This window comes from Rutidosis leptorrhynchoides, chromosome 1 (assembly GCF_046630445.1).
Source record: "Rutidosis leptorrhynchoides isolate AG116_Rl617_1_P2 chromosome 1, CSIRO_AGI_Rlap_v1, whole genome shotgun sequence".
Classification (NCBI taxonomy): domain Eukaryota; kingdom Viridiplantae; phylum Streptophyta; class Magnoliopsida; order Asterales; family Asteraceae; genus Rutidosis; species Rutidosis leptorrhynchoides.
Window position 1 is genome coordinate 199,246,381 of NC_092333.1, and position 23,715 is coordinate 199,270,095.

Consider the following 23,715-nt stretch of genomic DNA (forward strand, 5'->3'; position numbering starts at 1 on the left):
AGTTGAATATGAGTAATAAAAGTAATGGCGTGATCAGCAAGAGACATTACTTAAAAGAACAAGAATTTCATTTCATAAGTGTTCATTACGAAAAGAGCACTGCGTGTACAATACATAACATAAAATCTACAAAACAGCATTCAACAACTGCTTGATGATAGCCTCGACACTCTACATCATAGCAACAAGGTTGGGCACATCTACGTGCTCTAGCTCGAGCACCACAGCTTTCTCCTCCTCAGCAACACCTGAAGGCAGTCTCTTGGCCACAACAGATGGCAGGTCAGTGGGAAGTTGAATATGATTCTTTAGAAACTCCCAGAACCTGCACCTCTCGGCCGCCTTCATGGCCCGTGCAGCCCTGTTGTACGCATCATTCATAGCAGGAGAATTGCAAGCACCAGAATCCAACCCTAGGAGCCCAAGTTTTAGACTGATGAACTAGTCCCAGGCGTACTTGCGCATCCCATCCAGTTCATTAAGCTGCGCGGAATGCTGCTCTGTAGGTTTATGGAGATCGGCTTTGGTGGTCAAGAGGACGTTTTCATTGATTTTCAGTTGGTCCCTCTCCGCCTTGACCAACTCGAGTTCCTTGGAAAGCACCTCCTTTTTAGAAGGCGATTACACAACAGTAGCCTCAGCGCCAGCTTGCGCATCCTATGCCACCTTCACCTCATCGTGAAGCACCTTGAGGCTATCACGCGCGTCCTGCACACTCAAGGCCTCCTACCCTGAGCTGGACTCCCCCTTCGACAACACATATTTGTCTATAATCCTATACACGTCGCGCAGAAAATTGGTAAGTGACATCTGCACGTCCATGTACAGGTCTGCCTCGGGGTTCTCTTTCTTGAAGAACCTCAGCGCACTCGCCGGGGTGTGGTTCATCAAAAATTTCAGCTGTAACATGACGGGCCCAGATGGCACCTCCAGAAACTTGTTCAATTTGCTAAACTCCAGAAACGTGTCTTGAGGAGGGCCCTCGCCGCCATCTACGCAATAAAAAAATAGAAATTACGTGTTAGTAGGCAATACAACAAGTCAAATAATAATTAGAAGTCATGAAAAGAAGCGCGATTACCAGTCTTCTTCTTCTTCTTATGGGACTTCTCCACATCCTTGTCAGAATGCTTGCGCTTCTTCTTATTGTGTGAGAACCGCCTTGGTCAGCTGGGTTCCCTTAGCTTGGAGACGGGGGAGTGGGAACCCTGGTGTTGTAATCATTTAATTTCACGTCCGTGTGTGGAACCCTCTCCTCCTTTGAATGTACGCCCCCTTTGGGCGCATGTGATTCAGCGCCAGTGGGAGGAGCATAGCCCTCGGTGCCGGTAGAATGGATGGCATCTCCCTCAGATTAGGATCCCTCAATCTCTGCGCCTCCATGGGAGGAAACAATCTCATCGAGGTCCTTATCCTCAAGAAAGTAAGGATCGGCATGAATGCAAAATGAACACATAATAATGTTAGTAAGCGCAATAAATAAACATCTAATTTATAAATTACAAAAGCAACGTGCACTATCCATCGTACCCTGCCTATTATACATCAAGACAGGCGCGATAGCAGGATGAGTGCAGACTTGGCCGGCACGAATAATCTCGGCCGCGTATATGCGCACCGGAAGTTTCTTGTCCTTGTGGAGGTTGTATATGCACTCCTCGCCGAGTGTCATACGGGTCTTCTCATTTAAGTCCTTATTGACACTAGAGTGCCAATCGCGCGCATTTGCACAAGGGTTGGGGATAAAGATGTTGACGACGTAGAAGAAGGAATTCTTTCACTTTTCGCGCATACCAGCCTTGGTCAGCTGGACGAACTTTACGCGCTCCCTGAATGAGAACCAGCTGTTTTCGTGAAGCTGGTAGGAATAAACGTTCCTGAATAAGTTTATGGTAGGGGAAAAGTTTTGCGCCCTACACCACATCTAGAAGAGAGATATATGGCACGCGCTATATGGGTGAAGCTGCCTAGTGATGATACAAAAGTAATGAAGAACAGACAAAAAGAATTCGGTGGGGGATAGTGAAGGTTGCCATAATTCATCACTCTCGAGTATATGACAATTTTATTGGCAGGAGGATCATTGGCACGTTGCCTGTTCCTAGGGAGAATGGGGTTTAAAGCGCGAAGAGGAGGATAATTCTCCCTAATCTCCTCTAGATCCTTACGAGTGATCACAGGAGATCTCATCAAAATTTTTGCTTTTAGTTACAGAAGTAGAAGAAGACATGATTTTATAAAAAGAAGGGTGAGTGAGAAAGGTCTAACATGATCGAAAAAAGGAGCAAGTGAAGCAAATCGTAAAGGCGTTGGATCAAATGCACGAAAGGAAGAATGAGAGAAGATGTATAGGCGGTAAAATATTTTATGAAGAAGATAATGGGTATTTATAGGGAAAATTTTGAATGGAAAACTTGGAAGCAAGGAAAACGCATCACAGCCGTACACGTGTCGCAAATCCAGTGGAGGTAAAAGTGACAGGTGACCATAAACGTGCGAGGGTGACGGTTGAGTTGATAGTCTCCCATTCCTTTCAGACTGAAAAGCCGTAAAAACCACCCTAGCATTAAATGCACCTCTTTACCGTACTGTATGTCATAATTAGAGTTCTACATCACGCGCATTAAATTGCGCGAAATATAGAACTGGGGGGACTTAATGATGCGCATAGCTGCACATCTATTGCACAATATCAAAATAGCATGCATCGCCCTTTATAATAGCGCAAGACCATCTCTACACGCTTGCTTGCACGCCATCTGATTATGCTTTAATAATACGCCCGCAACTTCGGCCGCACAGCTTGAACATAGCGCCATTTAAACGGTATAATACTAGGCAAAAAATGTACTACGTCGACACTAAATAAAAATGGACACCTGTGGAAATACGATGCGAACCTGACATCGCAAGACGGCCAGAAAAGGACAGCAGGGTATAAAGGGGACAGTACTAAAATAATGGCAGCATTTGTACAACTTTTTACATAACACCATGACGGAGGAATTATATTCCCCTTCACCAAAAAATCACTCTCAGTCACATTCATCACTCCAGCTAACATGCGTGACAGAAATAGCTCTTCAATACACTTTATGGTTTCAGGTAACGTTTATACAACATAAATCCTAAGACCGCCCTTGAGTCATCAATTCCGGCTAACCCGAATGATGTTGGGTCATGTTTAACCACTCTTTCTGAGATCTTCATCTCGTTTGAGGGTTATTCACGGTACTCCGGACCGGAGAGTTAAACTCAAGGAACCCTTAAATCCTTTTTTATCGTTGATCTTGCATGAACCGAACTCCTTGGACCATCTTATGCTTGATCAACGTTTAAACCAATTTTATCCATTTCATAACCTACTCGATAAACTCATTTAACACCCGTGATTATTTACCCATTTAAATTTTCTTTGATACGATACCTAGGTGCGCTCAACTTGTTTATGTTAGTCTTTAAATTTTTCAATAGATTTTTATTTCCCCTTCTATTTTGAATATAAGGGGGAGTCTTTTAGAGGTACATCATGGATGTCAAGGGAGTTTGATCCTAAATTCTTTTGTTTTTATTTGCTTGAGGACAAGCAACATTCAAGTTTGAAGTGTTTGATATTGCCTATTTTATATACCATTTTTAGGCAATATTTGGTGTAATTGTCTGGTGTTTAGAGTCAAATTTCAATATATTGATACTTAGTATCTTATGGAATGGTTATTGGTAAAGGGATGGAAAAAGAGAAGATTTGCAAGCCTGTATATATGTTGTTTTGAAAACTGCTATTTACAGGGGTAAGTGCCGCTTACCTTAGCAAGCGTCACTCGGTATTTTGAAGGAACACATTACTGTCAGATGTAGGCGGCGCTTTGGTACAAAGAAAGCGCCAAATTTATACGTAAGTGCCTCTTGAGATGACAGGCGCCGCGCCAAATGCTGAACAGAACTTGAGGCATTGAAAGGAAAGTGTCGCTTCAACCTTGGAAGTGCTGTATTGATCATGAATGAAACTACATAGATATGAAGAGAAGCACCATGTTCAATCTTGGAAGCGTCGTTTTGTGAGGGCAAGCACCTCTTCATTTTCTTGAAGCGGCGCTCAGACGGGTCAGCCAGCAGGTGTATAAATACCTAACTTCCAAATTCTTTTACCTAAGCAAATTTAGGGAAGAGCTACGACCGTGATTTTTCTCCCTGAGAGTAAGATTAACATCAATTCAAGGCCAAACTGAGTGAAAACAACATATCTGATTGGTCAGATCATAGTGAGAATTGAAGATGTGATAGATTGAATGAGACTCGGTAAGGTAAAGAACTGATTCAGTATTATAGAGAATCGGTATAATTACATTCCACAGCTTCTTAAACTCAGTTATAATGCAATGGCTATCTAATTAGGACTACTTAGGTTCCTTATATAGCCCTCTTTAAAGAACCTTCTAATGAGCTTATTTCACATTAACACTATACACATTTCAGGGTCCTAACAATATAACCTACCAATCATTCCAGATTCATCTAACAATCCAGAAAATCCTTTAATTCGGTTTAACTTTCTGATTTTTTTATATCATGAGTTCTTGTTTTTGAATTAATGATGAGTTATCTTCATAGAATGGTTGTTGTCTAGTTTTTCTATGTCTACTTAGGCTAAATACTTTGGCATGAGAGTATTTATATAATGATTATTCTTTTATTTACAAAATTTAATGCTAGAATGAAGAACGAATTTTATCTTTTATTGATTATTTCAATTTGATAAGTTATTATGTTTGATTGTTTTGAATTGATCACTCATCAATTAGATGCTTTAGTTTATGATTTGGTGACATAATCATACATTATCATGTAACAACCCTGCTATTTCCGTTAAGTTTCGTTAACTACCCGTTAAGTTATTTAATGGTACTTACTTGAATGTTGTGTATTTAATTTGATTAAATGCATACTTGGTCCTTTGAAGACTACTGTAATTAATATGGGAATATATTAATTTGAAAACTTTTTTTCGGATTTTGAAATACGAAGAAAACGATACGGTTTTAAGAATTGTAAAGGATGTCTTTCGGGACTATGAAACACTCGGTTTTTAATTAAATAATTATTGACTTTGAGAGAAACATATTTAATTTATCATATATTTAATGAGGTGGAATGCATTTTAACAACCGGGTAACGTTCCGAGAATTCGGTACGGTTAACGACACTCGTAACGGGCCACACGATTACATTAAACTAGCAAAACAAGCCTGAGGACACCACCCCCATGGGCCATAGGCTGAACCTCCCTCCCGTCACTCCTTTTGGACTTGATTTAAGCTCCATGTATTATTTAGTAGGATTAAGTTAGGCCCTAAATCTAATTTTACTTAAAATCAAAACACTGTATAATCCCATAACCCTATTTGGCAGTCGACATCTTCCCTTCTCCCTCCCCTCTTGTTCATCGACTTACACACACCCAAATACGTCGTTAATTTTGCTTGATTGCTTTTACAATCAACACAAAAGTGATAGCCTTGATCATTCTCTATGAGTTGGTGTTAATTAATTGTGCTTTAGAGGTATAAATCAGTAACACTAATTTTATAAATCTGATTTTTATGAGATTACATTGTGTATGTTAGTCTATTTCTTAATCCATTGTGTGTATGCATGATAATAGTCGTTAATTTGCTCGGTTGTATGTTTTGATTGAATCACGAATTTAAAATGCATGCTAATGATATTGTAAACATATTTTTTGTAAATAATATGTATTTATATGTAAAGCTATCAAATAATTAATAACTTTGGTCGCAAGAATCGCTTGATTTCGTTATGTTATGCTCTAGTTATGACTATTTGAATTTTCAACTGCACTAAACAGAAAATTGTGGTTGTTGTGTTATGAATTGGACTATGATTTGAATACCATTAGATATATAATTGAAAAACACTAAAATTAGACTAGTATATCATGTTGTTTGGATTTTTAAAACTCGTTTTATGCTCAACTGATTGTTCATGGTAAAACTTGTTAATCAACACTTTTGAACTGATGTAAACTACTATTTAACTTGATTTCTGGAAAATTAGCTTTTGGGTTTTAGAAATTTCATAAAGAGTACTTCACTTTTCATATAGATCATGTGTGTTAATTGTCTCTATTTGTCCGGATAATCGCGTCCGAAAATGGCTACCTGAACGGAGTCTACTGTCTCGTATGCACAAAACTTGGTTTAGCATAAAATAAAAATTGATTGGGAACTTTTCCTTCTGGTATCTTGGTATTTGTATGTCAATAAACATATTTCATTTGAGTTTCAACGTCTGAAAACCCTATATGTTATGTGCTATAAGTGTTCTAAAACGGTATGTCTGAATTCTGTCCAAATTAGAAAGTCTGATTTGAAATGCAAAACTGTAGAAATTGGCTATATGAAAATATTTGAAAATTATATAGATTAAACTTTGAGATGTTTTTTTACCATCTCCCACTAGTCTTATATTATTTTCATTTTTCTAAAATAAATGGTAGAATTTACAATTCTGGCGCGCGTATTGTTGTAAATTGCATGCTACATGAGTTCTAGAAATTGTATGATAGCGTGGTTGGTATTTTTAGAAAGCTAATGACATGTACTTATGATCTATAGTGAATAATATATTCATGATTAATTATTTGTGAATAATGCTTGTTTGTTTGCATGACTTCCATGAACACTTACAACAACCGAACTAGAAAACGTGAAAATGTTAAACTAATGTTTGAAACTTATGAATTGACCTTGATTTGACTTTATCACATAATTGACATGATGTACTGATGTAGTTGATGTAGGTTGACAAAGTTGACCAAGTTTGACTTTGTTTGACTTGCATTAACTAGTTGACTTTGTGTTGACTTTTACTATACAATCGCGTCGGTCTGAGCAATAGGATAACTATATTATGGATCAACTTCTATATTTAAATAGAATTATGTAACCACATATTGAAATTTAATTTTACCATTTTCATGGCGTCTCAGTTTTATTTTTTATTTTTAATCTTATTTAATTTTTTTTTAAAGATTTTTCCTATTTATTGGCCGGAGGTCCTCTCGGAAGCAATCTCTCTATCCGTTGAATAATGAGAGGGATGACTTTCTCTACTTTTGAGAGGGTTTTCACTTTGGGTGGAGAGATGACTTGTCTTTATTCTCGAATAGGGGAAGGATTGTCTACACCTCACCTCACCTCCCCAATACATCACTTTTGTGGTATTGGGTTTTTATGTTGTTGTATATTGATATATCTAGGTTACATTACTCGATCTTAGTAATCCGAAAACTCATTGCTTGTGCAAAACTATCAAGTACACTCAATGTGAGTCTAAAGTCCCATACACTTTTCTTTTTGAGATGGGATAACATGCTTTTTTAAACTGCTTTACGAATTAGACATGAGTACTTAAACTGATATACATATGAGTTTGATCAAAAAACCCTTAGCTTGAATATTTTAATTACATACGTAAGCTCTTATCATAGAGACGGATCTTTTAGGTCTGACAGCCTCACCCAATGAATGGGTGCTTATTACTTCATAACTTATACACTCTATCGGTGTATACTGTCATAGGATAAAGGATAAGTCGTGTAGCACTTAGCTGTTCGCGGGTTAAAGATTTATATTCAAGTGCTCATAATAGACGTATAACCTTTTACAATTCTTTGTATGAAATCTCATGATATAACAAACGATAAACTATTTACTAAACCTATAGATTCACTCAACAATTTCGTTGACCTGTATGCATGTTTTATCTCAGGTCTTTAGAGGTATAGCTTCCGCTGTGATTGATGCTTGCTTGCATACACTGGATGGAGTCGAGCATTCTTTATTTCAAAGACTTATTACATTCGCATTTTAAAATTGTTTATTATAAATAATGTCGTTGGATATTCACTTTGTCGTTGGTATTAAACTACTTTGGTTTACTTCACATTTAATGTCAACGTTTTAATAAACTGGATGCGAATGCTTTTCGGTAAACATCTCATATAGAGGGTGTGACTGTTAACTGTGGGACATGTGGTTAATACACCGTTAGTGGATTATGATGGGGTGTTGCATATCCTGACCAAGGAAATTGATTAAGATTGAATTAAGAAATTAGATGAGGCTAAATTGTTGCGACGACCAGTTAACGCATTAAGTAGTGACCGTGACCATATGACATAATAACTTCATGTCATTATGTTTGTTGATTGTTGATTAGTTTCGGTCTTTAGACTGCGACTATACATTTAAAAATGGCTAGGAAACTTCGCATGTAATGACATTTAATCAGAACTTAATTTAAACACTCCCTACGTCAAAGTGAATATAACCTAGGAAGAAATACTTTCCTACGTAATCTTTAATATTTGTTTTGTTACAAAATTCATATATTCCACTCATTAAATGAAAACCCCCCCATTTTTTATAAATGTAGATTTATTAATTGAACTCTTAGTCATAGCTTTAGTTGAATAAACTATCCCTTGGAACGAACCTAGATTTATCAATTCTATACTACTACACGATTAGGTACACTTGCCTATAAATGTGTTAGTCAACTTCAATTTTCTTGTTTCGATTTATATTACCTGATTAAGCACATTAAGATGGAAGTAGTGGAGAAAATCGAGGAGGAAGAGGAAGAAATGGAGGAAGAAACTGAAATATCCCAGCTCAACTCAGCAGAAATTCAGAAACATCACGAAGAAATAATGCAGCTCCAGGCGGAAGATCGGAATGATAGTATGGTGATTCATCTCCGAAGGAGAATCAAAGAACCATCCAATTTAAATGATATATATATATATATATATATATATATATATATATATATATATATATATATATATATATATATATATATATATATATATATATATATATATATATATATATTGATCCTGCTAGCAGAGAAACAAGAGATGGAACATAGAAGAACTCTGTTCATCAGCCAATTTATCCGAGTTTCCTGAAAATTATTACTCGACTACCGACGATGACGAGGATGAGCAACAGTGCATAGACATTCTGTTCGACTCTCGTTCTCTATCTATGGAATCATATCAAGAGGAGTCGGACTCTTCTTCAGAACTCACCGAAGTTCACATCATATCAAATCATCTCAATATGATCTCATTCATCAATGATAATGATGAGTTTTAGGATACTTAGAAGCCATCCGCCATTCAACGATCGAATTTACACCTTCATTAAAGGATCAGATTAAGGCTATCGAAGCAAAGTAAAATCATTACCTAGAGAAGATAGTGATACAGAACTATTAGAAAAGTGTATTCAGGACTTTATCACTTTACTTCACGACCATATCTAAGAGAAGAAAGGCAAAGAGAACACAACTCAGTACTTCGCACTATTCAAGAAACAAGGTTCAGCCGCGATCAGAAAATCATCTACTCTAAGGTTTACAATGCCTTATCCAAATCTTCTTTTCCTTTATCCTTCAACCAATGAGCAATATTGACTCTCATCCGGATACACGTGGATCACTCCAACGAACGCCTGACTTATCACTTTGACTCCAAAATGATCGATGAAATTAACGGCCTCTTCGTTCTCATAGCTAGGGATGATTTAGAAAGTACACCAGGTAGGCTAGTGATCTACATAACACTTGATCACCAAACCGAACTGATTATCAAAGAATTACGTTCGGTAGTATTAGAAGAGGAAAGACGAAACAACCCTTTCTCTTAGTTGGATCTTAACTGAGTCAATCTTTCCACTTACGTAATGAGACAACTCGAGCGTATCTTCAATGATTCAATGGATCCCATCTACACATTCATAGTAGATGCCGGGAAATCTACACCAAAGAAGTAACTCTACTACTTGAGTCAAGATTACTCTTAACCTCTTGCCAACTCCGACTCTTAACTAATTTGTGGCAAATTACCAACTCTTTTTGTGGAGACCCCAAGTGTGAGGATTTCTAGATAATAAATATACAGTTCTTAACACTATTTGAAGACCTGAATATTGAGCACCCGAGGCGAGAAACAATCACAATGAGCATGGCCTCTATGATTGACATACATGGATCAGTCACCGGACTTCAGGACTTGTCAAGAGCAACGAAAGCTCACTATCTTGCCTTCAAGAAACCTTCAAGAGACGTACCAGATCTAATTCCAATTATGATTCGTCACTTCATAAGGATCTACCCACCAAGATACTTATACCCTCGAGAAATTCATGAACACATCAGCCACATGGAGATGTCTACTTTACCCTAGTACGGTCGAGAAAATGACCTTAAACAAAAGCACTTTTCTGGAGGTTTCACACCCCCAGTTAGGGCTTGGGCAAAATGTGATTTAATATCAAAATATACCAACATATTATAATAACGAGAACAATACTAAATGAGAAAGTTAAACTTTATGGAGTACGCAGCGGAAAATTAAATGTCGTTACAAAGGAGTAAAGTAAATGTTTGAATGCAATAGTAATAAATGTGATAATCTCTTGATCCTATGTCCAAGTAGCATCACATAAGCAGTAGATAAGTAAACTTGAATCAAACAGCACCTGAGACAAAACATGCTAAAGTGTCAACCAAAAGGTTGAGTGAAGTTCATAGGTTTAACAAAAGTTTGACCGTTGTTTTAGACCACAAGATTTAGTTTGTAAAGTTGATCTCCCACATGATCAAAAAGTTATGCTAAAGCGTGATATTTAGACTAAACGTTCAAGTTTGCCCCATGACAAGTTGTGTCTGTCCTTGTCGGTTTAATTTCATTATCAAGTAATACAAAGACCTAGTCAAAAGTATCGGGGATGTTACTCCCGATAGGCCTACCCCCAATAATTAAGCATGCAGCAGCAATTAAAAATATCACTGTAGGGACTTAGTCGGACATAGCCGGGTATAGCATAGTTTAACAGTTTGGTACTTGTGTCTAAATTGTAAAAAGTAAAAACAGCATGTGTCTCACCCCAAGTAAAGTAAGTAAGTTTGCTAGCAATAAAGAGGGGCTATGAATTCAACTTAAATAGCAGTTGAAGTATTCCACGCAAGAAGGAAAGTAAAGCAAGTAAGTGATCTGGATATCAACCTAGAGGTATAACATTTGATTAGTTAATGTCTAACTGACATAAAGTATGTTCATTAATATAGAAACTATATTGATAGTGACGGTTTTCGAGAAAAGTTCATATTTCTCAAAAGTTTCTATTTTTGGAAACTTACTATTTATGGAAAGCTTCCACTTATAGTAAGCTTCTAGTTTAAGAATGTTCGGGTTATAATTCTTAACAAAGATGTTGTACAATCTCGCCCAAACTTCGTTGCTAATAAGCAAGTTACTCGAATGATCTATTGTTACCGAGTGGCCCAGGATCTCTTGACCAGAATCTAAGTCTTGGCATTCGAGATCCACAAGCGTCCCATAATGGTAACAAGGATCACCCTAGGCCACAAGCAGCGATGATGTTTGTAGTCTTTGTACGCTATCTTTAATTATAACCTTCACGTTAGGTGCGTATATACATATATATTCATTAATTCGATTTTAATTATAATTCCTATATATTAATTCATAAAAATACTTTTATAATTTTTAGTAACATATATTACTAATTATAACATGTTATTTATTTTATTTTTAATTGCATATAATTTATAACATTATTTACATGTTTTGGTAAAAAAAAATAATAAACTGAAGTAAAAAGTAAAAAGTAAAAAGTAAAAAGTAAAAAAAATACTTACTAGTAGTAATTCTTCAAAGAGAGAATGAGAGAAATTTAGGTGTGAGTTTGAATGAGAAATGAGGGGTATTTATACTTGAAAAAATTAGGTAAAAAGAATAAAATAATTAAAAGAAAAGGAAATATTTTAATTTTTAATGGGATTTTAAAATTCAAAAGTATTAAATGTTAGGTCATGGGATAATGCACAAAATAAAATAATAAAAGTAGTTTTTCCATTATTATTTTTAATTAAAAAGTATTTTATTTATTTATTTTTTTTTTAAATTCATTTATTTTAAGGATTTTTTTTATATAAATAAACAAATTGATTTAGTGCTTTTTCAAGAATATTTGTCAATATTTTTTTTATTAATAACTACAAATTTTGCATAAAAATAATAAATAATTCGGTATTTTATATTTTTAATAATAATTATGATTTTAATTATTAAACTATAGTTTTAGTAAGTTTGTAAATATTATTACATTTATATATAATTGGATTTATTATATAGTTAAATATATAATACATTAACTAAATAATAAAAGTGATACAAAGTTTATATACTTAGTTAAATTATGTCAAATTATATAGATTAATAATATATTATTTATTTAAGCGTACATTGTTGACTAAAAATTACTATTCGGTCAATATTTAATTGTATATAACAACCCTTAATATATATAGTCAGGCAGATAACCCTAGGGTTAATTCAGTAAATTTAGAAGTCGAAAAGTGAGGGTTGTTACAGTACCTCCCGGTTAATAAAAACTTCGTCCCGAAGTTTTAGGTAGACTTCTCGGATGCATCAGCGGTTGAGAAGAGATGGGGATATTTCTGTTTCATTTGGTCTTCACATTCCCAGGTATACTCGGGGCCACGTCATGAATTCCAACGGATCTTAACAATAGGTATGGTGCTTTGTTTTAAGCGTTTAGCAGATCGGTCCAAGACTTCTATGGGTTCCTCTATGAAGTGCATTTTATCATCAATGCGAATGTCATCCAAAGGAATAACGAGAGTGTCGTCAGCAATACACCGTTTAAGATTTGAGACATGAAACACATCATGTACTTGACTGAGTTCGGTTGGTAGTTCTAATCGATATGCCACGGGACCAATTCTTTCAGTGATTGTGAAAGGTCCAACATATCGTGGACTGAGTTTACTTCGTTTACCGAAACGGACAACACCTTTCCAAGGAGATACTTTCAACATGACTTTATCTCCAACTTGGTATTCGATGTCCTTTCGTTTCTTATCGGCATAACTCTTCTGTCGGCTACGGGCAATTTCTAAACGTTGCTTGATTTGAACGATCTTTTCGGTAGTTTCGTGAATAATTTCAGGACCAGTTAAATGTCTGTCCTCAAGTTCATCCTAACACAGAGGGGATCTACACTTCCGTCCATATAGAACTTCAAAAGGTGCAACTTTAATGCTAGAGTGATAATTGTTGTTATAAGAAAATTCAACCAAAGGCAGATGTCTATCCCAGCCTTTGCCGAAGTTGATAACACAAGCGCGAATCATATCTTCCAATGTTTGAATGGTTCATTCACATTGACCATCGGTTTGCGGATGATAAGTAGTACTCATGTCGAGTTGAGTTCCAAGAGCAGTTTGTAAAGATTTCCAGAATCTGGAAGTGAATATACTGTCGCGATCGGATATGATTGATATAGGAACACCATGACGAGAGACAATTTTTTTGATATACAGTTGTGACAATCTCTCCATCTTGTCGATCTCCTTGATCGGTAAGAAATGATGAGATTTAGTAAGACGATCTACTATGACCCATATAGTATCATTTCCACTAGAAGTCTTGGGCAATTTAGCAATAAAGTCCATAGTGATGCATTCCCACTTCCACTGCGGAATATCAGGTTGTGTCAATAGACCAGAAGGCTTTTGATGTTTAGCCTTGACTTTCAAACAAGTGAGACACTTACTAACATAAGTAGCAATGTCGGTTTTCATGTTAGGCCACCAGTAGAATTCCTTCACATCGTGGTACATCTTACTGGAACCCGGATGAATAGAATACCTAGTCTTATGCGCTTCATCCAAGACTAGTTTACGGAGATTACCGAAGCAAGGAACCCAAATTCTGTTGCCAAAGTACCGTGTACCATTAGCTTTCACTTGGAGTTTGTTCTTGAAACCGATAGGTCCTTCACCTTCGATAAGTGTTGGTTTAATAGCTTCCAGTTGAGCTTCGCAAATTTGTGATATAAGATTTGATTAGATTTTCAGGTTTAAGGCACGAACACGTTTAACATCATCTTTTCGACTAAGGCCATCAGCAACTACATTTGCCTTACCATGATGATATTCCATCTCACAGTCATAATCGTTCAATAACTCGAGCCATCGACTTTGCCTCATATTCAGCTGTTTTTGATCAAAGATGTGTCGAAGACTTTTATGGTCAGTGTACACCGTAAACTGGGTACCATATAGATAATGTCTCCATATCTTTAATGCAAATACTACGACACCTAACTCAAGGTCGTGTGTGGTATAGTTCTCCTCGTGTTTCTTCAACTGTCTAGATGCGTAGGCAATAACCTTTTCACGTTGCATTAAAACACAACCAAAGCTTTACTTTGAGGCATCGCAGTAAACAACAAAATCATCAGTACCTTTAGGTAAAGATAGAATCGGGGCTGTGGTCAATTTCTCCTTCAGAATCTTGAAAGCAGATTCCTGTTCTTCGGAACACTCAAATTTCTTCCTTTTTTGAGTTAGCGTCGTAAGAGGTTTAGCAATGAGAGAAAAATCTTTTATGAACCTTCGATAGTAACCGGCAAGTCCCAAAAACTGGCAAATATGTTTCGCAGTCTTTGGTATCTCCCAGTTCCGAATAGCAGTAATCTTAGCTGGATCGACATGTATTCCGTCTCTGTCAACAACATGTCCAAGGAATTGTATGGTCTTGAGCCAAAACTCGCATTTAAAAAATTTAGCATAGAGTTGTTCCTTTCTTAAGAGTTCAAGAATCATACGCAAATGTTGCTCATGTTCTTTCTCACTCTTGGAATAGATCAAGATATCGTTAATGAACACAATAATGAATTTATCGAGGTAAGGCTTGCAGACACGATTCATAAGATCCATGAATACAGCAGGAGCATTGGTCAAACCAAAAGGCATGGCACAGAATTCATAATGTCCATATCGAGTACGAAAAGCAGTCTTAGGAATATCAGATTCCTTGACTTAGAGTTGGTGATAACCAGATCTTAAATAAATCTTTGAATAAACGATTGACCCTTGAAGTTGATCGAATAGATCATCAATACGTGGCAACGGGTAACGGTTCTTGATAGTAAGCTTGTTAAGTTCGCGATAATCAATACACATCCTTAACGTACCATCCTTCTTCTTAACAAACGGAATAGGAGCTCCCCATGGGGATGAGCTAGGACGAATGAAACCTTTATCCAATAGTTCTTGGAGCTGATTGTATAATTCCTTCATCTCGGAGGGTGCTAAACGATACAGTGCTTTAGCAATAGGAGCAGCACCGGGAGTTAAATCAATTTGAAATTCAAATTGTCGAGGAGGTGGAAGACCAGGAAGATCTTCGGGAAACACATCAGGAAAGTCTTTAACCACTGGTACATCTTCAATACGCTTCTCTTTCGATTCAATCATCTTAACGTGAGCTAGAATAGCTGGATAACCTTTCTTAAGGTATTTGCGAGTTTTAATACAGGAGATGATGTTGAGATTGGAACCACTCTTTTCACCTTGGATGATGAGAGTCTCTCCATTTCCCAATGGAACATTAACAGTTTTATCATAACACATGATATATATATATATATATAACACTTTATATTATTAAGGAATGAGGCATTAAATAAGCCTTTTAGTGCACGATCCGAAAATAGAAATAGTTTTAAGGCATAGCCTTTACATAGATAGAAAATGGAAAAATAACTAAAGAATATTAAGATTGAAGTAGTCTTCATGTCTCTTCTTCTCTTCCTCAAACTGCTTCATCACTTTTTCCATGTTATCCTTCACAAGTTTCTCTAGCCTTTCGGTTTGAGATTCGAGAGATTCTTTGATAAACTTATCATATCGATCATTCTTTCCTTTTTGCTTTTCGTAGAGGTACTCGAGATTGTCGTAAAGGTTGGTAACATGAATGTTAACGGCATTGATGTCGTATTCCCTTAAGACAAGTTGTTTGTCGACTCGTCTTCTCTCCATTTTCATTCGGAAGTTAACATCCTCCTGGAGATGATCAAATGATTGCTTTCCCCAACGAGTGTTGCGTTCTTCCTCGTACTTTTGGAGCCTTAATTCTTTTCTTAGTTCAACATTTTCCTCCACCAACTTCTTAATTTCGCGGTCCTTCTCATCGATACGGACCTCCTCTCTCGCCATGTGGCGAAGCAAACCCTCATACTTAGCAGCATCATTATAAGAAGTAGTCAGGGCTCTCTTCCTTGATGGACCAGCTTCTTCATGACGTTTTCCTTTATCTTCGATTCTCGGAGTTGGATAATATTGAGGAGACCTTTGTGAATTTCGCAGAGTATTTGGACTATAGTTTGGTGAAGCAGGACTGTAAGAAGGACTTCAAACAGGTCTTGATGTTTCAGAGTGTCCAACACCTACTTCGGTAGTAGGGTTGTGAGTTGCTTTTTAGGCTTGTTAACGCTTGGGCTTGACATCCTATCATTAGGAAAGAGACTTTGATTAGAATCTTTTAGTCAAGTTTTAGAAAACATAAATGTTAAGATTGTAGGACAATTCTAAGTGCATTAAAGTCTATGGCAGGAAAGGTTATAGTTTCCTAGATTGCTAAGGCACCCTAGTTAACACATAAGGTACACACAAAAATACAATCCCGGTTCTCTATAACAGCATGGTTATGCTCTGATACCAATCTTTCACACCCCCAGTTAGGGCATGGGAGAAATGTGACTTAATATCAAAATATACCAACATATTATAATAACGAGAACAATACTAAATGAGAAAGTTAAACTTTATGGAGTACGCAGCGGAAAATGAAATGTTGTTACAAAGGAGTAAAGTAAATGTTTAAATGCAATAGTAATAAATGCAATAATCTCTTGATTCTATGTCCAAGTAGCATCACATAAGCAGTAGATAAGTAAGCTTGAATCAAATAGCACCTGAGACAAAACATGCTAAAGTGTCAACCAAAAAGTTGAGTGAAGTTCATAGGTTTAACAAAACTTTGACCATTGTTTTAGACCACAAGATTTAGTTTGTAAAGTTGATCTCCCGCAGGATCAAAAAGTTATGCCAAAGCGTGATATTTAGACTAAACGTTCAAGTTTGCCCCATGACAAGTTGTGTCTGTCCTTGTCAATTTAATTTCATTATCAAGTAATACAAAGACTTAGTCAAATGTATCAGGGACTGATGTGCGAGCGGAGGTGTACGAAATACTATTATTGTTTATTACGAAATACTACGAAATTACACAAGTTTTATTTATTTATTTATGGGATAAACCTAAACCTTGATACAACACTATAGGCAGTGTACCTAATCGTAGAGTAGTGTAGTTTTTAGTAAGTTCGGTTCGTTCCACAGGGAGCTAGTGATAACGTACTATATTTTTAACAACTATATTTATACAAATATATATAAATATATATAGGTAGTAATATTATAAAAGGAGGGTTTTACCGTTTAATGACCAGTTTGTCGATGTTAAATATTAAGCGTAAAGATAAATGACAATAATTAAAGTGCCTAGAATAAATAACAATATTTAATTGACGATATATAAAATTGCGAATAATAAAATGACAGGAAATAAAAGTACGATGAGAAATACAATAAAAGAATTATGCTTATTTAAACTTCCGTAATCATGATGTTTGATGTTTTGATTTTAATTTATTACCCTTGGTTAATTGTCCTTTGTCCTGGATTATTTGATACCTATTTGGTTTTTATCCATAATTGTTTATCGATCATAATTATAAAATGCTCGTCAAATTAACCTTATTCCCAAAGTCAAATATTCCAACTAATTAGGGATTCAAACTGTAACAAGGTTTTAATACTTTGTTAATAATTACACCAGGTTATCGACTGCGTGTAATCCAAGGTTTTAATACTTTGTTAATAATTACACCAATTACCCTTGTATGTAATCCACCCCTGTTTTAATAAGATATGAACATTAATTTACCCACTTGATCAGTTTGAATAATCAATTACCCAACCCGAATAATTAATTAAATGATCGTAAAAGATGTCGTATAAACGTCACTAAATAGGACATGCATAATCATTTAATAATTATTTGATTAACTAATTTGAAGATAGGTTCGACAGATTCCAATGAGTTGTCATTCGATTAGACAATATCCCCCATCTATTAATAGTCCATAGTCCAATGTCCACAAGTGTCGGTCTTTTGTCCAAACTCAAATTATGGTACAAAATCCAATAACCCCGTCTTAATATTTAGCCCAACATCACGATTACTTCGGCTCAAATAAACATAATAGTAACTTAGTTACGAGACATTAATTTAAAAAGGAAGATCATAGCTTACAGTGATGATTAATAGCGTAGCGTTACACGGACAGAACTCCGACTTTAAAACCCGTAAAACATTTCTTACAGTAACCTAATTATTATTAAACTTAAATTAAAATTAAAATTATAATTTGAATATATATTACATAGAGAGAAAGAAAGAAAAAGGAGTGCCTTTGATCGTCCGAATGCGTTGGCTTTTATAGGCAATTCTGTCCCAGGCAGCTCCGCGATCGTGGTACTTTTGTGCCTTGGAGCTTCGCGATCGCGGAGTTTCGCACTACAGCTCACCAATTGATTTAAACGTGAGCGGCTTTGTATAATATAATATATAATATATATATTATAATATATAATATATATAATTAATTATATATTATATTATATTCTTGTGCATAGTTGACTTGTAATTTTAGCTCCGTTGAGTCGTACGTTGATAGTTGGTTCATGTCTAGGTTCCGGATTTTCAAACGCCTTTTCGTATGATTTAATATCTTGTACTTTACGTTTCGCGGCTTGTACTCTTGTCATTTTTGGACGTTTTTCATCAATAAATTGAACCACTTGAATTATATCTTGTACATTTGAGCTTTTTGGTCATTTGCATCTTCAAATCTTCGTTTTCTTTTTTTGTCTTCGCACTTATTTATTTAAACGATTATTACTTGAAAATAGAACAATTGTAACTAAAAGCTTTACATATTGGAAGGATATTGATCCTAAATATATGTTCATTTGGAGCACTATCAAATATCCCCACACTTGAGCGTTGCTTGTCCTCAAGCAATTAAATCACACTTCACTCGAATCACTTTTTTATTTTCACACTTTATACATCAGTGATTTTGATACGGCGGTATAAACAATGATAGTAACGATATGGTTTACAGTCCCACATGACTATGAAAATTTACATCCTTTAAGGAAATTGGATCTTTATGAAAACATTTGATCTTTTGAAAATTCAAGCTAGATTTTACCCTAGACAAGTTTTCCGGAATAACCCTTCATCGGTATTTGCAAAATATTTTTGTGGGTTTTGTGGGTTTCAAATTTTTAAAATTTTAGCTCAAAACTTGTGATTTTGTGTCACCCACTTGCTAACCTTTTATTAGGAAAGCAACATGTCCAGTATACTTGTCCCGTATATTACCTTTCGGTAAACTACCGTCCAGTTGTAAAGGAAAGCGATGAACAAGCAACTGTTAAGGCAATGTCTAATGACATGCAGATGATCATGGTCAAAAACGTGTCGGATGCAATTACTATCCTTTGTAGGAGCAATAGTAAAGATCACCCTATAATTTTTCGGTCTGGCACAAGGTCCTGTCTTCGACCATGCTATGCAACCACCATTCTTACGGTTGACACCCGATTTGGTTCAGGTGACCTAATGAATTCCAGGTGAATTCTTAGGATTTTACGTTCAATGGTAATGAACGCATTAAAAATAGATTTTCAGAAAACAAATCGGTTTTAATTTTGATCAAAATATTTTCTCGTTCAAGCTCGAGTTTAGATATCATTGAATTCCATGTGTTTGTAATTATCAATCTTTAAAGTCAATCTCAAGGATTGAGTAATATCAGGCTTAAATGATGATTTTTAATCTTTAAGGAGATTATCCTTTCTGGGGGTCTGATTCATTAGTCTTATCAAGCTAATTTACACGGCGCCCTCCCCATTTTACGAGACAGATCCTCTCATGGTTAGGATAAGTCTGACCACATGGCGACCCTGTTTGATGCTGAGGTCCGTGGATTTCCTGCTGATTTTAGAGATGACTTTTCTAGATTTTTCGTCAACCTACAGCTGGTCTGGATGACAACTTCCTGACCTAAATCAAGAAGCGCATGTCTTTTTCGGAAGACTTTACTTCCTTTTAATGATGGAATTGATTCATCGTGTAGATCCATCTTTCTTTCAAATATATTAAACTAAATCGGATAAAACTGATTAGTTTAATCCAAAGCAAAAGTACATGCAATAATCTTGTACAAAATATGTGATATGTGTTTTAAATAACTTGATAAATTCTTCCCACACTTAGCTTTTATTTATTCTTTTCTTTGCGTTTTTATTCTCTTCTATTCCATTTTAAATGAATTCAAGCGTTTTGAGTTGTTTCTCAATTTATGTCCTTTTCGAGGTAACAATAATTTCGGTATTATCACCTAGTTTTATTGTTCATAAATATGTATAAACATGATTTTGAGTTCATTTAGTTGAAATTTTTTTCAAATTTTCACAAAATTTGGCAGTTAAACTAAGTGTAAACCCGAGAGAATTTATAACCCTTCCCCACACATGAGATCATGCAATGCCCTCATTTGCATGAAATCAGACTATAATTATAAATTCATGAGGGTGATTAGTGTAGAAAAGTGATTAAAAATACCGAGTTTGCAAACATATTGTTTTATATCACATTTGATATTTTACGTCTTGTCGTCAAAATTAATATCTTTTGCTGAACTTAATGTTAGTTTTTGAAAGTGTGCTGTTTTACCCTGTTTTGTACATAAGATAAACTACAAACATATATATAATATACATATATTTTTTTATAAAACCTTTATTTATTAAAACAATTTAAATGAATAATTAAAATTTGTCGTTTTAAAGCGAGTGTTTTAAAAGTAAAGATTTTCCGTTTTTTAATTTTTTTTGGCATACTTTAGATCAATAATATTAAAATAATGATAATAAAATTTTTCGCCCCCCCCCTCGGGTAAAGAAATTTCGGTTCCATGACCTAGTCTTTAACTTACGACGAATTTTAGAAATCATTTTTTTTAACTTAATGAAATAAAGCAAATTTTGTTTTTAAATTCACACAAAACTTAAATTTAAAAAGCATATTAATTTCATACAAAACCTACAAAACAAAAAAAATTCAGAATGGAAGGAGAAAACTAGTTCTTTAGTGTCTGCTAGTGGAAAAGACCAATCAGATTCCATTCTCGGAACTACACGAGAACAGAACATCTAACTCTAGACATCATTTTTTTTTTAAACATTTGAATCTCCCCACACTTAGGTAGCTGTGGTGTCGAATTTGTGATTAACTTCATTGTCAATTTCTTTTGGACCATAATCAATTTGCATATCTGTGACTTTTGCTTTAAGCCATTGGTTAGATTCCTGTGTAATTTTTATAAATTCAACTAGTTTCACCTTTTCTTTAGGCGATAGATTGGATACTAACCGGTTACATAACTTAAAGTTTCCCGTGATTCTAGCATCGCGAATCCGTTTAATAAGTTTCTTCATTGAACTGTTAATAACGGAGTCATTTAATTTCGTATCAATAATGGGGTTCTTTGTTATCAGGTCATCGTTAGGTGCTACTTCATCTTCCCCACACTTAGGCGTTTTATTATTGTTAAGCACTACCGTTGGAGTTGGTAAAACAATATGGTTCTTACCAATCGTTTTTATTGGTTCAACGGTTTTGGTTGGTGGAGATTTAGACTTTCGACTTACAAAGGTGATCGATTTTTCATCATTACTAAGTGTCATTCTACCCTCTCTTACATCAATAACGCCCCAGTGGACGCTAAGAATGGTTGACCTAAAATTAGAGGAATGTTTGAGTCCTCTTCTATGTCAATGACAATAAATTCGACTAAAAAGGTTAAATTACCCACTTGAATGGGTAGGTTGTCAGCAATTCCAACTAGGTGTTTAATAGTTTGATCAAAGAGTCGAACACTCATTTTCGTTGGACTTAACTCACCTACTCCTAATATCTTATATAATGAAAGAGGCATAACACTTATACTCGCACCTAAATCTGCTAGTGCATCATACATGACACAATCACTAAGTAGACAAGGAACAATAAATTCACCCGGATCACCTAACCTGGGTGGAGGTTTTGGTGGAACTGTCTTCTCCGGCTTTATTTTACGGTTTTTGTTTCTTGCACTTTCTTATTCTTCTTCTTCTTTCCAGAGGTATCACAAACTTTATTACCTATCACTTGCTCATACTGAACTCCTTTCTTGGAAACTGGATGGGTGGTCTGTAGGGTGTCACCACTGGCTTTACATACTCGGGTGGTGGTGGTGGTGGTGTTGTAACTTCTTCATTGTTACTCACATCGAAAACTTTCCCATATTCTGATGATGGTTTTTTAGAATTTGTTGACACCATATTAACATTCTCATTCCGAGGATTTACTTCAGTATTACTCTGTAGCTTTCCTTGTTCCCTCTCACTCATCATGCTAGCAAGAGTACCTACGTGTTTTTCTAGATTCAAAATGGAAGCTTGTTGAGTTCTAATTGACTGATCAAACCTCTCATTCATTTGGGTTTGAGTTACAATAAATTGTGTTTGAGATTCAACTAGCTTTTCTACCATTTCTTCCAGATTTGACTTTTTCTCTTCGGTTTGTTGTGGTGGTTTATACCAGCCAGGTCTTTGTTGATTGAAAGTGTTGTTTTGAGTTGGTTGGTTATTTGGACCTTGTTGGTTATACGAGTTATTGTTGGGTCCATTTGGATTGTAAAGAATGTTTTGATTTCGATTAAAGTTTGGACTTGGCGGTTGATAATTATTTTGATAATTATTTTCCGGCCATTGGTTCATGTAGGAAACATTCTCACGTTGGTCCATTGTTTGCTCAATGTGACAATCTTTCATTAAGTGCGGTCTACCGCATTGCTCACAACTGATTCGTATTGCATGAATATCTTTAGTCATCTTTTCCATTCGTCTCTCGAAAGCATCTATTTTTGCGGAAACGGAATCAAAGTCATGGCTAGAATCGGCTCTAGCCACTTTAGATGAACGAAAAATATCTTTTTCCTGGTGCCACTCATGCGAGTGGGAGGCTGTGTTATCAATAATTTTGTGAGCTTCGGTTGTGGTTTTCTTCATAATGGAACCACCAGCTGCTGTGTCGATGTCTTTTCGTGTAGCAACGTCGACACCTTGGTAGAATATTTGTACTATTTGATAAGTGTCTAAACCGTGCTGAGGACATCCTCTCAACAACTTTTCGAATCTTGTCCACGCCTCATATAATGTTTCATTTGGTTTCTGCGTGAACGTAACAATTTCTCCTTGAAGTCTTATGGCTTTAGATGCCGGAAAGAATCTTTTAAGAAATTTTTCAACAAAGACATCTCATGTGTCAATTGCTCCTTCTGGTAACGATTCTAACCAATCTTTGGCTTCTCCCTTTAAAGTCCAGGGAAACAACATGAGATAGATCTGTTTATCCTCAACTTCTATGATTTTGAATAGAGTACAAATCCTATTAAAGGTTCGAAGATGTTCGTTTGGATCTTCTTTTGGCGTACCACTATATTGGCATTGGTTAGTTACCATGTGTAGGATTTGTCCTTTGATTTCATAATCTGGTGCATTAACATCTGGCTTAATAATAGCGTGACCTTGGCCCGTGCGTGTGGCTCT

The 23,715-nt window shown here is 35.7% G+C and overlaps 1 non-coding gene across 1 annotated transcript; it reads left to right on the top strand.

Moving 5' to 3' along the window:
- Positions 1-23,263: 23,263 nt before the first annotated feature.
- Positions 23,264-23,370, top strand: LOC139886930 (small nucleolar RNA R71). The gene has a single exon (XR_011772788.1). It is a non-coding gene; the product is annotated as a small nucleolar RNA R71 (small nucleolar RNA).
- Positions 23,371-23,715: the final 345 nt, after the last annotated feature.